The sequence below is a fragment of the Nelumbo lutea genome, chromosome 1 (genome assembly GCF_056320005.1).
Source record: "Nelumbo lutea isolate HS-2025 chromosome 1, American lotus-T2T, whole genome shotgun sequence".
In the NCBI taxonomy this organism is placed as follows: Eukaryota; Viridiplantae; Streptophyta; class Magnoliopsida; order Proteales; family Nelumbonaceae; genus Nelumbo; species Nelumbo lutea.
In genome coordinates, this window is record NC_142684.1 from 6,879,383 (window position 1) to 6,886,144 (window position 6,762).

At 37.1% G+C, this 6,762-nt stretch overlaps 1 long non-coding RNA gene across 1 annotated transcript; it reads right to left on the bottom strand.

The window, feature by feature from the left end:
- Window positions 1-1,190: 1,190 nt before the first annotated feature.
- On the bottom strand, window positions 1,191-5,010 carry LOC148873361 (uncharacterized). The gene is made up of 2 exons (XR_016105272.1): window positions 4,439-5,010; window positions 1,191-1,470 (listed from the first exon to the last, which is right to left on the bottom strand). It is a non-coding gene; the product is annotated as an uncharacterized LOC148873361 (long non-coding RNA).
- Between the last annotated feature and the right edge of the window lie 1,752 nt (window positions 5,011-6,762).

Genomic DNA, 6,762 nt, shown 5'->3' on the forward strand with positions numbered 1-6,762 from the left:
TACCCTGTGGTTAATTTGGCAAAGCTTGCAATGATACATATTTTAGGAAATTCAACCTCATTTACAGAATATTGGCTCACTTAATTGTAATTTCTCGCCCGAATAAACTAGTAAGTAAATCCATGCAAATTTATAGGCTTGAATTGAAATTTAGTTAGGTTTGGATCCGCAAATTTGGATTTTGATATCAGTTTGGGTCTAGACCAGGGAGGAGAGACATAAGAGAGTTTTTATTGTAACTCCTTACATTTTTTTTTATAATTTAATTAAAAATAGATAACCTCCCTGACCCTACCCTCCGACATGAGGGTGGGCAAGTTGGTTCTAGCCAGAATCTACATCTAATTTCCTATTATATAACCAACAAATAAGTAAAAAAAAATATGAACAAACATCAAAATTTCTAATTATTTGATTAAAAATATAGAAAACACATAAACTATCAATTGTCATCCATATAAAATTCAAAAATATCATTAAATTCAACACCTTATATATAAGTTCCTATGCCTTCAATAATATGTGAGTCGAAGAGGGCTGGGTTTAGGGTTAATACTGTATTCTATCTGTACCATGGGTTGCAAAATCTCAGAACTTATCCCATCCCAAAATTCATTTTTCAAGCAAAAATGAATATTATACTGTGGATGTGATGACATACTGTTCACTTAAAAAGTAACGATCCTTATAGAGTGTCAGGCATTGATTAATACAAAAAAAAAAAAAAAGGGAACTTTCCATATTGGCATATTTACACATTTACTGAGTGATACTATCGGCGTGCTCAATGCTGATTGCAACATACATTTATCGCACCGTTACGGTGAAGCCAATACGTGAACTGATGCTTACCTAGCTCTAATTTACTATTATGGCCCTGTTCTTTTTTCGGAAATACATTTACCTGGGTAAGTATACTTACCCATGTTGTTTTTTTGTTTAATTTATTCAGGTAAGGGAGTTTCATTACTTTCCCATGTTCTTTTGCAAAACCTACTTTTCTGCGTAAATTTGTAATCTTTTTCACCTCTTGCCAATTTTATCCTTTGAGCTTAAGTCCATGTGAAACAAATCATACACATTGTGTCCCTTATTTCTACGGTTTCCCCCTTTTCTCCTTTTCCCCTGTAGTTGTAGATGGATTGTCATAAAATTGGGGGTGATTGGATAGAAGCCAACCCAGGAACCATGTAAACAACCATCTCTCACATTTTGTGTTCTCTGAATATAAACACGGATTGTGGTTCAAGGAATCAGAACATCATATAGATCTAGCTCTCACATTTTTCAAACACAAAAAGCTGACATTCTTAAATTTATGTACCATGTAAACAACCAAATCATTTTCCATTCACTAAGTCTCAATCTTGGTATTTTCTTAATAACCAGAGAAAATCCCAATATTTGATCAGCATATGGTCAGTAGACCAAACCCTGTCACATTTCCCTATATAGGCATCGGCTACAAACCTGTAAGAAAAGGGAAAAAAACATAAATAACTATATTGGTTTTCCCAGTTGCAGAATTTTCACTTAACAAGCTTAACAAATTCCATCCATATGAAACAAATCAACTTAACAGAAGACAAGGCTTGAAAATTAGGAACTAAATCAACTCTACTTTTGTGCTTTGCTCAAGGAATGTGATTTTTTTAATATTAGTGAGAAACATAATAACCATATCTAGAGAAGGTAAAGTTGGAAGTAGAGATTTCTTTGAAATTCTTCTGATAATATGTCAATGGGAATATAAGCTATGTCAATTTAATAGTTTCTTGATGGCATTCCATGATGTTGGCACAAGTTCAAGAAACTAATTGAGTCAAGCCACAGGCACTGTTATGGGCCCGGGAATAGGATCTCATCACGGGTCAGTCCACGGGGAAAAGTTCTTGTTTTCCCTTGTTCCTCCCCTTCCTAGCTGAATCTATCTTGGCGTCCTAGAGGTGATTTGTCCAAGAGATCACCGAACTCTCCTTTTACTCTCTTTCTTGACTGGAAATTTGATTTCCTCATTCAATAATGGGATCTCCTTAAATAGGAGATTACAAGAGTCCTAATCAAAGGGAGTCTCCTTACTGAATAGGGAGACTTCCAGTTCTATCTTGCTAAGGATAAGATAAGTTAATCCTAATCTGATAAGGTACTAACAAGATAAGATAAGAGCAATAGAATAAGATAAGAACAAGCAAGATGATCTAATCTAATCTAGATAAGGCTGCTGTTGCTGAACTGGGTAGGATGAGAATCATTGAATCACTGCTGCTGCTGGCGGTGGGTCAGGTGCCTGTTGCTGCCGGTGGCGACAGTACGTCTTCCCGAGGAATGCGTCCATAACAGGCACACTCCTTGCCCCTCACACACCAACCCACTTGTCCATGCCCAAGCATTCCCAAACATGAACATGAAACAGTGGAAGCTCATAAAATAAGGTGCAAGTAGTTACTTGCTTTATGAAGAAAATAAGGTGAAAGCTCATAAAATTGAGTAGTGAAACCAATGCTTGCATCCAGAACAAGGACTGAACATGATGCCACAATGCTGATAAATAGCCCATTTTCATTTCCCTACTCAATGTGTTGTGCAAGCCTTGCAGCTGCCACATTTTAGTGATACCTGGAACAAGAAAATTCACAAGTCTTGATTTAAACCACTGGAGGCTTGCATTATCTGAGTGCGAATGAACTAATTCTAGATCCATAGAGAGTGTTGACTCCTATAAGTTGAAGAGAATCAAGGTAGTGCCTTGTTGAGGAGAATAGGATTGTTGAGAAGATTGAAAGAAATGAGATTGAAAATATGCCTGACCCAAAAGAAAACTCTGAACTAGACCTGTTTCAGGTGTATGAGAATTTCCTGACTGTCTTGTATGAAGGAAATGACCTAAGGATGTAATTCAAACTAGTGGAACATATACGACACTTGCTGAAGGATGATGAAGAGACTGGAATTTTTATGGGAGCCAATGGGTTTGTTGAGGCCCTTGTGCGGTTTTTGGGGTTGGTTGTTCATGATCTTAACGAGAAGGCTGTGGAATTTGGAGTTATGGCACTTTTCAACCTTGCTGTTGACAATAACAGGTTTGCACTTGTTCAATAGTTTTCTTGTTTTATTCAAATATCTACGTTGGCTCTTATCCATCTCATTACACACACACATAACAGAATGGCAATTGTGAATTGCACCATATCACAGTGAAATGGTTTTGTGTTTTCTTTGATGTTCTCCTTGTCGTTTTGCTTCCTGGTATATACACTCTATTTTAATGGATTTTAGCAGTAAAATGGATTGAAAAAAATGGGATTTCCAGTTATTCCACTCCCCTCCCATACTCCTAGTAACTTGTTCTATCATGATAGGGATGAATCTGCTTTGGCTATTAGGAAGGACATGACCAAATCCCAGTCCAACCTGTGCAAAAGCTCAGGCTAGGCTTAGTTGGGTTCAAATTGGATACCCAAGCTTCATACATGCTTTTAGGTCAATATGCTGTGAGCATCTCTTAATCAAAAAAAGACAATGATTTCATGTTCTATTTACCAAATAGATCAATTTCGTTTTAATTTTCTTTATGTAATCAAACATGAAAATTGTTTTTGTACAACCAAACAGAAATGTTACCTCAAGATCATTTCTTAAACAAGGAGCAATTAGAGTTGTTTTTGGTGTTTAAGAAAAGTTCTTTTTTTACAATTTCTGCAAAATGAATAAGCCATTCTTCTTAAACAATGACTGTAAGAATACAAAGTTCTTCTTTTAGTGGGATGTGTGCATAATTTTTCTCTTCTTGGGGGAACTAGATGAAATTTCATGTCTCATGTTGTCCATCTCCCTCCCCCCTAAAAAAATCATGTTTCATGTTGTCCATCCCATTTTGCATTAGTTTATTACTTTTGTTATTTAACTAACCATTTAAATTAATTTTATTATTTTATTCTATTCATATTTCCCATTTTTATTTTCTACCTATTTATTATTTTACTTTTATCATTATTTTTCTTATTTTTTGGATTATTGGGTTATTTTACTCAATTTAGGAAACTAATCACCACATCTCCATAAAATTTTCCCCAACTTATGTTTAGAGAATTCAATTAATATTGAAAGAAGTTTGGCTGTTCAACAATCCCAACCCTTAACAGTAAATCCATATTCCCCCTATGGTCCATGCATCATCAATAGTTTTAACATCAAAACAAACATCAAGACAAGTAAAATATAGAAAAACAAATTGTATAATTCTACTGTCAACGATCTAAATCATATAGTGAAGGTCATATGTAGCCAAGGAATATCATAAGGAATTGAAGCAAAGCAGAACAATATTGTTGATATGGATTAATAGATATAGGAGGTTTCAATAGGTTCAAATCAACCATTCAAGGGGATATCTGAGGATCCTGGCATCTCCAATTAAAGTCAGAAGCAAGAATGACACCTGTTTGTTGTCGAGAATCACTTCACAATGGGACGCCCAGATCTGTAGCAATGGGATTACAAGTAGCAATCGAATTCTCCTTTTCTTACTATTTCTTAAACTCTTTGATGTATAGTGCTACCAGCAACGAAAAGAGTAGCTCTGAAACTGAAATCGATGATTGGGAATCTTGAAACAGGGGACCGCTCTGAAATCGATGTATAGTGCTACGTTAAGTGGGTCACTATCGTGAGGATGAAAGGAAAACCATCGGATAGTTGATTTCAGGCGAGAGTACTAGATGAAAATGAAACAGGTGTGGCTATGAAAATAGTAGTGGCTGCTGGAACTAGATTGACAGCGGTAGATGTTGAGGATGATGTAGAGAGAGATAGAGGGAGAGAAGAGAAGTGAAAGAAGAGAGAGAGGGAAGAGAATGAGAGAAAGAGAAAGAGTTTGGGGAGGTCACTGCTGCTGCAACTCCTCTATTCTCGTCATGAAGATGATGAACTCTTCAGCAGTAATGGTGAGTTTGAGAAGGAACAGTAAAAGGGAAGAAGCTCTCGAACGGACATCTTAAATGCTTTGAACCGGAGGAATTATATTGTTAATTAGCCTTTAAACTAAGTATTTTATGAATAAAAAAACTGCAATCTTTCCATGACTAAGGTACCACTTGATTGCACTTTTTAGAGGTCTAAATCTCAAAATGCTAATTTTCAGAACTCACCCATTCTATGTTTCTACCTCTTAAATTGGGTCTAGAACTAATTTTCAGATCTGAAAATTATAAACCTTGGTCCAGTTTTGAACACGTTCAGATGCGTTTCAGACCCTGCCCAATGTCCTAAATATCCTTACAATTTTTCGTAAATGACACGAGTTACCCCCGATACCCCTAAACCCAAAAAACCTAAACATTGGACCTCTCTCTCTCTCTCTCTCTCTCTCTCTCTCTCCCCTCCCCTGTCTTCCCACCACCACCACCGCCGTTGTCTTCTCTCTCTCCCCCTGTCTTCTCTCTCTCCCTTCCCTATCTTCTCACCACCGCCATTGCCACTACAACAAGCAACAGTGGTTGTTTGGTACTTCGGTGAATAATAATAATGCTTTTATTAACTATTAATTATAAATTATTTTTATAAATTATTTTAATATTTTTTATTAGACATTAATTAATTTTATTTAAATTTACTTGTGTTATTTATTAATTATTAATTAATTTTATTAACTATTAATTTTTAATTATTTATTAATTTTTAAAAATTATTTTAATTTTTATTTGTGTAAATTATTAATTATTTTAATATTTTTATAATCATTAATTAATTTTTTTTAATTTTAATCTTTCATTTATTAATTAGTGATGCAGCGCAATCCAGTCACTCCTAGCTGGCACTCGTGTGGCTCCTCAAAGACACCTGAGACAGGGAATAATAAGAAGAATCCCTTGGGGGGGGGCTACCCGGTAGGGACACTCCGATGCTTAAGTTAGTGCTCGGTAGAAGCGAGAGAAAGACGAAGGGCTAAGAGTGAGGATAGCGCGTTACCACTATGTTCACGGGGTCAGAGATTCAAGAAGAAGTTTCTTCTCTACTTTGAGGGCTTTTATAGGGACACTCACATTAGGTCGGGCATAACTGCCACTGGGTTCCTGCCACAGCCGTTACCTGCCAGGGCTGCGCAGGTGGCCATTGTGACGTACGCCTCGCCCGGGTGAGTGACACGTTTCCAAAGTGGCAGGCACGCCTTTGCCCGCTAAGAGACGTGGACGCAGACTGTCGGAAGGACTAGGACTGCGCCGTCAGTAGAGGATATGGTGCAGTCTGACCGGTACGGTCTATTAATTGGAAGCTTCCTGGAGAGCGCTAGTGCGGCTCGTTCGTGAGCTATTTTGTGGCGAGCTTGAAACACTCCAGGATTACTCTTAGTAGGATTGGTCCTCGGAATGACTTGTCTGCTAGGGAGCTCGGGTGAGCTAATAACTTTAGCTCGTGAGCTACAATTGCCTCGGAGTATCTCTTCAAAGATAGCACGGGGAGCTCGGAGTTCGCCTCGCGGTGGACTCCTCCCCTCGTGAGCTGTAGCGTAGCAGACTGTTTCATGGGCCTGTCACTTGGTCGTTCCGGGCTTCAACGCCAGGCTGTCGCTCATGCTAAGTCGGCATCTACGTGTCACCGTTTCATAGGTTGGGTCAAATCATCCTTCATCAATTAGTAATTATTAATTTATTATTTTTTATTTGTATTGTTTCAATATTATTTTGAGGTTAAAAATTATTTTTTTATAAGATAATGTAAATTGAATTCAACATTTCCAAATTGTATGTTTTAGGGGTAAAATAG